This window comes from Egretta garzetta, unplaced genomic scaffold, assembly GCF_000687185.1.
Source record: "Egretta garzetta isolate BGI_Z169 unplaced genomic scaffold, ASM68718v1 scaffold334, whole genome shotgun sequence".
Classification (NCBI taxonomy): domain Eukaryota; kingdom Metazoa; phylum Chordata; class Aves; order Pelecaniformes; family Ardeidae; genus Egretta; species Egretta garzetta.
The window spans coordinates 480,058-488,015 of record NW_009259431.1 but is presented as its reverse complement, the minus strand read 5'-3'; positions in this window follow the sequence as shown (position 1 = coordinate 488,015).

Sequence of the window (7,958 nt, the reverse complement as noted above, 5' to 3'; positions counted from 1 at the left end):
GGCGCGGCGGGGCCCGGGGCGGGAAGCGGAGGGAGCCGGTTACTTCGAGGCGAAAAGCCCTCATGCACGCGCGAAAGCCCCCAAAATAACCAAACCAAACAAAACAAGGGTGCCCTGTCGTTGTCCTGGGAGCCTACCGTGTCTCACGGTAAGGCACCGGTTGCTTTGCTGCAGGTAGCGCAAGCTCTGCGGTAACACCTAGCAATTAGCAGCATTATTGCAAAAGAGGCGTTTGCTGTTCCGTAATAGGGAAAGCACCGGCTGCAGAGCGACGATCACCGTCTCCTCTGGGGACGCGGAACCGCAGCAGAGCTGCCTGACCTGACCACTGCAGCCCCCGAGAGAAGGAGCGAGGTGTTCACCCGTGCTAAACTCACAAACGTGACACCGCCCCGGCGGTGGTCGAGGTGGGAACCCCTTCGGGCTAGAGATGCCGCGGCGCAAGGGGGCTTTTCTTCCGTCCATCCCCTTCCGTCCTCTGGGCAGGATCGTCTCGGTCGCGGCTTCGGGGCACAGCGGCTAACGCAGCGCGACACCGCGCTCCGTGGCCCGGAGTTTGAGGCTCATTTACAAGTTCGCGAACGGTGGTGGAGAACACAATATTTATGACCTTCCAACTCTACTGAAGGTCTGCAAAATCACCACATGACTTTTAATTATCTTTTCAAGGTTGTTTCAGATGCAGAAAGCATTTTCTGGTTGGGTTTTTTTTTGGGGGGGGAAGGGTTGGAGGGGGAGGAAACATTTATTGCACAGGAGCTAGATCCTCAGGTTTGTAACAACACCGAATGTGCATTAAAAAAATTTTTTTTTCTCAGCTTTGCTTTCTCTGTGCATGTGTTCAGAGTTTCCTTAGGGTTTGGTTCTTTAGTTTGTCATCCTCCAATCGTTTTTTTACCCTACTGGTTTATTCTAAGGAAAACAAACCTTGTAATGATACTTGAACTTTTGAACTTGCAGAGTTTTAAATACATTTAATACCAAGCCACAAGCTTTTGACTCAAAGTTTATGCAACCGTGATAGGTGAAACCATTAGATAATAGAAAGATAAGCAAATATTTATTGAAACAAGCATAAGTGGCTGATTTGTTGGCTTCTGCCTGGTAGACAGGTGTGTGTATTTATATCATAAATGTAAAATATTTTTAAAAAACAAAGCTTAGTATTTCTAGGCCCATGGAAAACAATTGTCCCCACCTTTACCAATTGAATATACGAGTAAGTAATTATTAGGCAATTGCTTCATAATTTGAAAGGTAACTTTTTAGAATATCTTCCTGGCATAAGAAAGAATGCAGGCAGGTTTTAAAGGAGTCAGGATCCTCTGGGTTTACTGATCCTGGAGTTTCGTACAAATGTGGCTGTTCTCTCAATAATGTTATTCATTGCTAGTGCAAGCAAATATTTGCCTTATCTAATAGTATTTGATGACCAGTACATACAGTTTGAGATAAGTGTCAGAATCAGGGGGTTTTTTTGTGAACTACAGAAAGGTGTACACAGCGGTACAATTCCCACTATATTAACAACTTCGAAAATTCACATCATATCTGTGTTCCCAGATTAGGGTTGGCTCTCCAAGGAAAAAATTCAAAGTCCAAATTTATTCTTAACTGTATATCTCTTACCTCTATTAGCATTACTGAAGAGCAAAAATAAGCATCTACAGAAGAGTTTTCAGGATTGTACTATATGAGGCTTTCCTCCACAGTTCCACAGAATTACATCAGCTCACTTATGAATAAAAATTCCTTTTAAGGTGGAGGAGGGTCACAACTTCTTCATCAGTGATTTTTTGACAACAATGACAAAAAAGCACCATAATGCAGCAGCCAAAGGAAGGGAGAGGAAGAGGGAAGCTACACAGATTCCCATCTCTTACAGGTAGCAGGGTTAGGCTTCTAGATGAGAGGGGGTTTTGCACCATAACACAGTCAAGTTCTAAACAATTTCTCAGTGACTGTGGAGTTCCCTACCTGTGAATTTTTTAACAGGTTGAAGAACCCTTCCCAATATATTGCACTTTATTTCACCTATTTCTTCATCTAAGAACAAGTTAGTGTAATGTAAGAAATCCTTCGGGCAGTTTGTTCCCGGAACGAAGATTTACATGGTATGCTGAAGCTTTCTTCCAATCACCACTGCTATTTTTTTCCAGCTTACTTGTTGCTTTCTTGAGTAAACTTGCACTGCTTATGGTTTGATTATCCTGTAGCTGAGTAATAGAACTGTGCAGATTACAAGGCTATCAATATTTTCTGCTGAGCTCCTGAGGGCTTTGTTTATCCAGAATGCGGCTGCATCTCTCTTGGTGCAGCTGAAGAGAAATACAAATGCTCAAAGTACCTGGCAGACGCTTGTGGCTGTAGCAGCCTCTGTGCTTTATTAAGAGTTACGTTCCTAGAGGCTGTGCAGAACATTTAAGACTTAGAGGTCTTTCCTAGACCAGTTATTAGCACCCAGCACCTCTCCCTTTAACTCCTCTGGCTGATCCACCACTAACAGGACGTGCCCGCTCCCACAGATGCAGGGATATGAACCCCTAAAAATCCTGAGAAGGCTGCCAAAACCTAAGGCCTACGTAAAAGGTTGGTGTCAGGACAGTTTTTCATAGAAGGAGATAAGATTTCGGAAGCAGGATTCATTTCTGGGCTGGTTATAATATAAACAACCATCAGCGGTGAAAATTCTGCCCTCAGCTAAACAAAGTGTATGTTTTGCTAAGGGTTTCAAATAAGGGTTTCAATTTTTTAAAAATCTGGTGTGATGTAAAAATGCTTCGAACTCAGTTAATATCTTTTAACAAAATCATAAAACACCTGCAGGTACTTCCCTCTTTTTTTTCTGCTTGCATATTGTTATTCTTCAAGAGCAAAGCCACACAAAACCATACACTGCTGTTTTCTGCTGAGCAGGCTTTCATTGTTGCTATGCTTCCTTAATAGTGAACATCATCTTCAAATCAGGAGGGTATCAATCAAAACGACCAAGAAACATTGCTCTGTAACAACCAGGAAGAGAGTGGATATTGTGGTTTTGGGTAGAGGAAGGAACACGGAGAACAGATGCAGCAGAAGGAACTTTCAGATGTTTCATAAACTCATATTTTATTATGTGCTTTACATGGAAGTGGTTGGTGGGATAAAAGAAGGCAATGAGTGTAGAAGCGGACCAGATCATGCTGTAGAAAAAACATGAGAAAATGTAACAGGGTAGGTTCAATGAGGGGAGTAACTTCAGTTTTGCTGGTTTTAAAAGTGGTTTTCTTTTCAATGGCTTGCAGTGGCTTTTTGGGTGTTATTGCTATGGAGAGAGGACTTCGAGGCAGAATACCTAATGCCAATAATATTTCAGTTTTACTCCTAAATTATGTATACACTTCTCTTAACTGTTTCTAGCTAAGAATATGTTCTTACCTGCTATAAGCAATAGCAATGGTAGAAAAGCTTTGGAAATCCTGCTGTCATTCACTCCAGAAGTACTGAAAAAATGAGAAATCTGCGTTTTTTCTGGGCCTTCATAAAGCATGGTAATTTTAACCTGTGAAAAATAGGTACAGGATTTTTATTTGGTAGTGGTTTATATCCACTTTTCTTAGAAGTAAACAGCTATGTGGGATACAGAGATTCAAAGAGAAACAGACCCAAATGTTATGCATATTTCAAAATCGGGACCTTAAAATAAACTCAATTTTGCACTAACAGTCGTGTGGCTTTCTCTTTAGGGTGGGTGATTTAGTTTCTATTTCTTTTGTTATTTTACACAGTGATAAAGTTTCACTGAAGCTGACTTGTTTATTTTCTCTGGCACTCTGTGTACTTTCTGCATGTCACTGCTCAGTAACTCACAGTAGCTGCACTCCTTAAAAGGAATGGACTCAGAGAAACTTTTTTACTGGCCCAAACAAGTTTGACAGGTTTAATGACCCCAAACACTGCTACAGTGAAATATATCCCAGATTCAACCACCTTCCAAGTACACATTATTTAACATACTCTTACCTTTTCAACAGAGGTGCCTGGATTAAAGGATACCAATTAAAGTAGCATTTAGAAACTGAACAATTAATTGGATAAACATCACAAACCAGCCTAATTCTCAAAAGGCACAACTGGTCCTTGCAGTAGGAATACTTTGGAAACAATCTGCAGCAGCAGCTCAGGTTTCTTTCTAACAGGTGACTGAGGCTTATCATAGCCAAATTTTGCTAACTTAATTGCATTGTAGGCTAATCTCATTTTTGCAATGTGAAGTTATCCGCTATCCTAACACTGCAAGCAAACAAAAAAGGATGAGAGTAAAATAAAAACTGCTGGTGTACCTCATCTCATGGGAGAAAGAAAAAAGACAGTAAGGAAGATGAAAATTGAAGAAGCAAAGGAGTTTTCAGATTATCGTTCTCATAAGTGGAAGGATAAGAAAAAAACTCTCTTAAATCCTAAATTTTTGACCACATAGGAAAATTTTCCTGAGTAACTCCACATGTGCGTGCTGCTGGTAAGATTTACTCATATTGTGTTTTGTAGAGACCTACGGCGTACAAGAATAAAGGAGCTAATGCACATTTAACTACAAGCCTGCAATCCTGTTGTTTGAGAAAGAAATCTGTATTTTTACTATTAAAACCACTAATTAGAATTAATGTTACATAAATGTGTCAGTATCTATGGAGGAATTAAGCCCACCATCTCCTGTTACAGCGATGAGTCCTAACAGGAGTCTTTAAATTTTGTCAGGTTCAAGGATTTTACGGTGCTGATAAAAACACATGAGAAACATATTGGATTAAAAGATGTTTTGGAAAAAATACGTGTTTCTGTTGCTGGCACATACAACACAGTTTTGCATTTTTACATTATCTTTTATTGCGTAAACTTCAGTAAAATTAATGCATTACCTCCCACAAAAGCCTGTTTGGATGGATTCTTTTCACTCCCTGTGCTCCACTACCCCTATCTGGAAGGCACGAGAGGAATGAATCCACTTCCACTGGATCACACCATGACCGCGGCAGAGCTGGAACAGGAAGCCTGGCTGTATCACTTCCCATCCTGGTCTTCAGTTTATCATAAAGCACTCAGTAACATTCAGGCAAATGTTTTTGAAAATTTATCAGGGTGTTTACTTGTGCTGATGGATGGCAATGTTTAATTAATTAAACTACAGCTGATAATAGCACAACAGCAGCACTGTTCTAGTCTTCTGGTATTTCTCTTGCAATTAACAATTTATTAAAATTTCACATCAAACAGAGCAAGACCTCCTCAGAATGTTTGGCTGCAAGTTGTCAGGGCCTGTTTTAATTCCTGCTCAGTATTATTCACAATTATCCCTAGATACTAATGGATTAGAAAGTATTTAATCACGCTCATGTGACAGCACCTTGCTATGTTCCCTTCAGATATATTCCAGATATCAGCATCTGGTATGCCTGCTTCGTAATTTCTTTATCCTCATGTTTTACCATTTGGGTGAAACTGTAGGACCTATAACATTGCTAGTATATTCTAATTGTCTGCCTCTTTAGTGTCACCTTATCCATAAGAGCTGTTGATATTTAAACTTCCCTTTAACATTTTCTGTACTCCCTGCCTTTGAATTCCTATGATTTATGACTAGCTTTTTTTTTTTTTCTGTGTGTTGCATCTTCTTTCCCTTCCCTTCCCTTTGCTACTGAGTCAAGATGAACTTTTAACCAAATCTGTTTTTCTTTGCAGTACCTGTGCTTATTTTTATTCCATACCTCACTCATCATTTTCCCTAGCTTTGATAAATTGGCAATTTTTAAGTATCAGGTACATAGATTACTTCCAGGAATTCTCCTCTCTTGCCCATAATAAATGCAGGGAACTGGGTCTGTTCAGCCTGGAGAAGAGGAGGCTGAGAGACCTTATTACTCTCCAAAGCTGCCTGAAAGGAGGGTGTAGTGAGGTGGGTGTCAGTCTCCTAAGTAACAAGCGATAGAACTAAAAGAAATGGCCTCAGGTGGTACCAGAGGAGGTTTAGATCAGATACTAGAAAAAATTTTTCACTGGAAGGGTTGTTAAGCATTGGAAGGGGCTGCCCAGGGGAGTGGTCGAGTCCCCATCCCTGGAGGTATTTAAAAGACAGGGAGACGAGGTGCTCAGGGACATCGTTTAGTTTAATGGTTGGGCTCCATGGTCTTAAAGATCTTTTCCAACCTAAACTATTCTATGATTCTAATCATATTTTATTACAAGTTTATTTCCAGTAATTGACTTCTTGTCTGATAACTAATCTTCTTCATCATAATTCAGTTTTTAAAAAGCTACTTTAGATTGTGTGCAAAGATTTTGTGTTTTAAAAGTTCCTGCGTATAATTTTTAGGTAAAGAAATTATGGTTTCTTATTGGCTAGGTTCATATTTCCCAGAACACAATCTTCTAGCACCTTACCGCCAGGAGATTTAGGCGTAATTACTTGTATTCTTGTTTAATTCAATGGTTTATAACATCTTTCCTCCTTCCCTTTCTAATTCAGCCAGCTTTGGGGATTTTTCAGTTAATGCATCGGTTTGTTTAATATCCTCAAAGCTTTGAGTTACAAGGTACTAAAGACAGAGAAAAGGTGTGTTCAACTAAGAATGCCAAGCAGCCTGGTTTATGCGCCCTTTTTAGAGCAGAGGTTGTAATCAGATATATCTGCTCCATTTGCATAAACCACTCTGTCACGTATAAGCCAAGGTACAGAAGTCAACACACATAAGTTGTAAACCATCTTAAATTAAGAGCTATGAAAGCTATTTTTAAAATGTTACACTGGGTTTGTGGATAAGGGTAAAGAGCATTTAAAGGAGTCAAATAGGGATAGCTGAAATAAATAGAGTCTGAACTGCTGAGTGACTGAATTTCTGGCAAAATGTAAGCTGCAACCAGAGTCAAAGGGAATTCTGAAATTTTATGCCACAGTAGGATTTAAATTTTATCCCAATAGTATCTTTAAAGACTCAGAAAGAACAGGTTAGTGTTGAACAGGGCGACCAGATCGATAGGACTACCAGGGAAGAGGGGAACTCCGGAAAGCAGACACAGTCTCCATAGGAGTACAGTGAATGCTTCTTCTTTTATTCCCGAGTCCGGGTATACTTATAGTACAAGTAGGGTTCACGCGGCACAAGCAATAATTTCATTGGTCTTAACACACTGTCCACGCGCTTCTCCTCAGACAGTGACGGCACCTGTAATACTTTTCATTGGTTTAAGCTTTACTGTCCACACACTTATTCTCAGGTAGTGATTGGGTATATAAAACAAAGCACACAGCTGTCTTAGTTTCTACTTGCGGTCAGCACATTTTTGCCTTAGCTCATAGCTTCTTGCTTGTTTCAGTGTACCAAGGACACGCTGTTTACAAACCCTGGATTGCCCACATATTCCCATAATACTTTGTGGCCCTGTTGTTCAAGAAACCCCTCTACAATTTCCCCGTTTTCTTGTTGTACCTTATTACCTTTCCAGGGGACCTGCTTAGAATCCTTCAGTCCGGGGATCAGAGGCTCTCCCTGAGAATTCCTCGGTGCTGGCTGGAGATCCCATGATCCCGCGGATCTGTCGATATTCACAAGTGATGTCCCATCTGGGGTGCCACCTTTTTCTTTTTGGACAATCCAGACCTGTTCTATTAAGTGCGACATTACTTAGCACATGACAACAAGCAGCCAAACACCATGCAAACTACTATAATTATTACTACAAGGGTCAAACCTTTTTCAACCAACACTCGCAGCCATCCTGATATACCAAACTGGCTGAACCAGTCCCCAAGAGGGTCGTCTGATTCTTTTAAGTTATGCAAATTATTTTTCAGCTCAGCTAATTTCTTGTGGATGGATTCAGAGTGGTCAGACAAATTCATACAGCACATTCCCTCGAATTCTTCACATCCATGCCCTTGTGCAAGCAGCAAAAATTAATAGCAGCTCGATTCCGAAGCACAG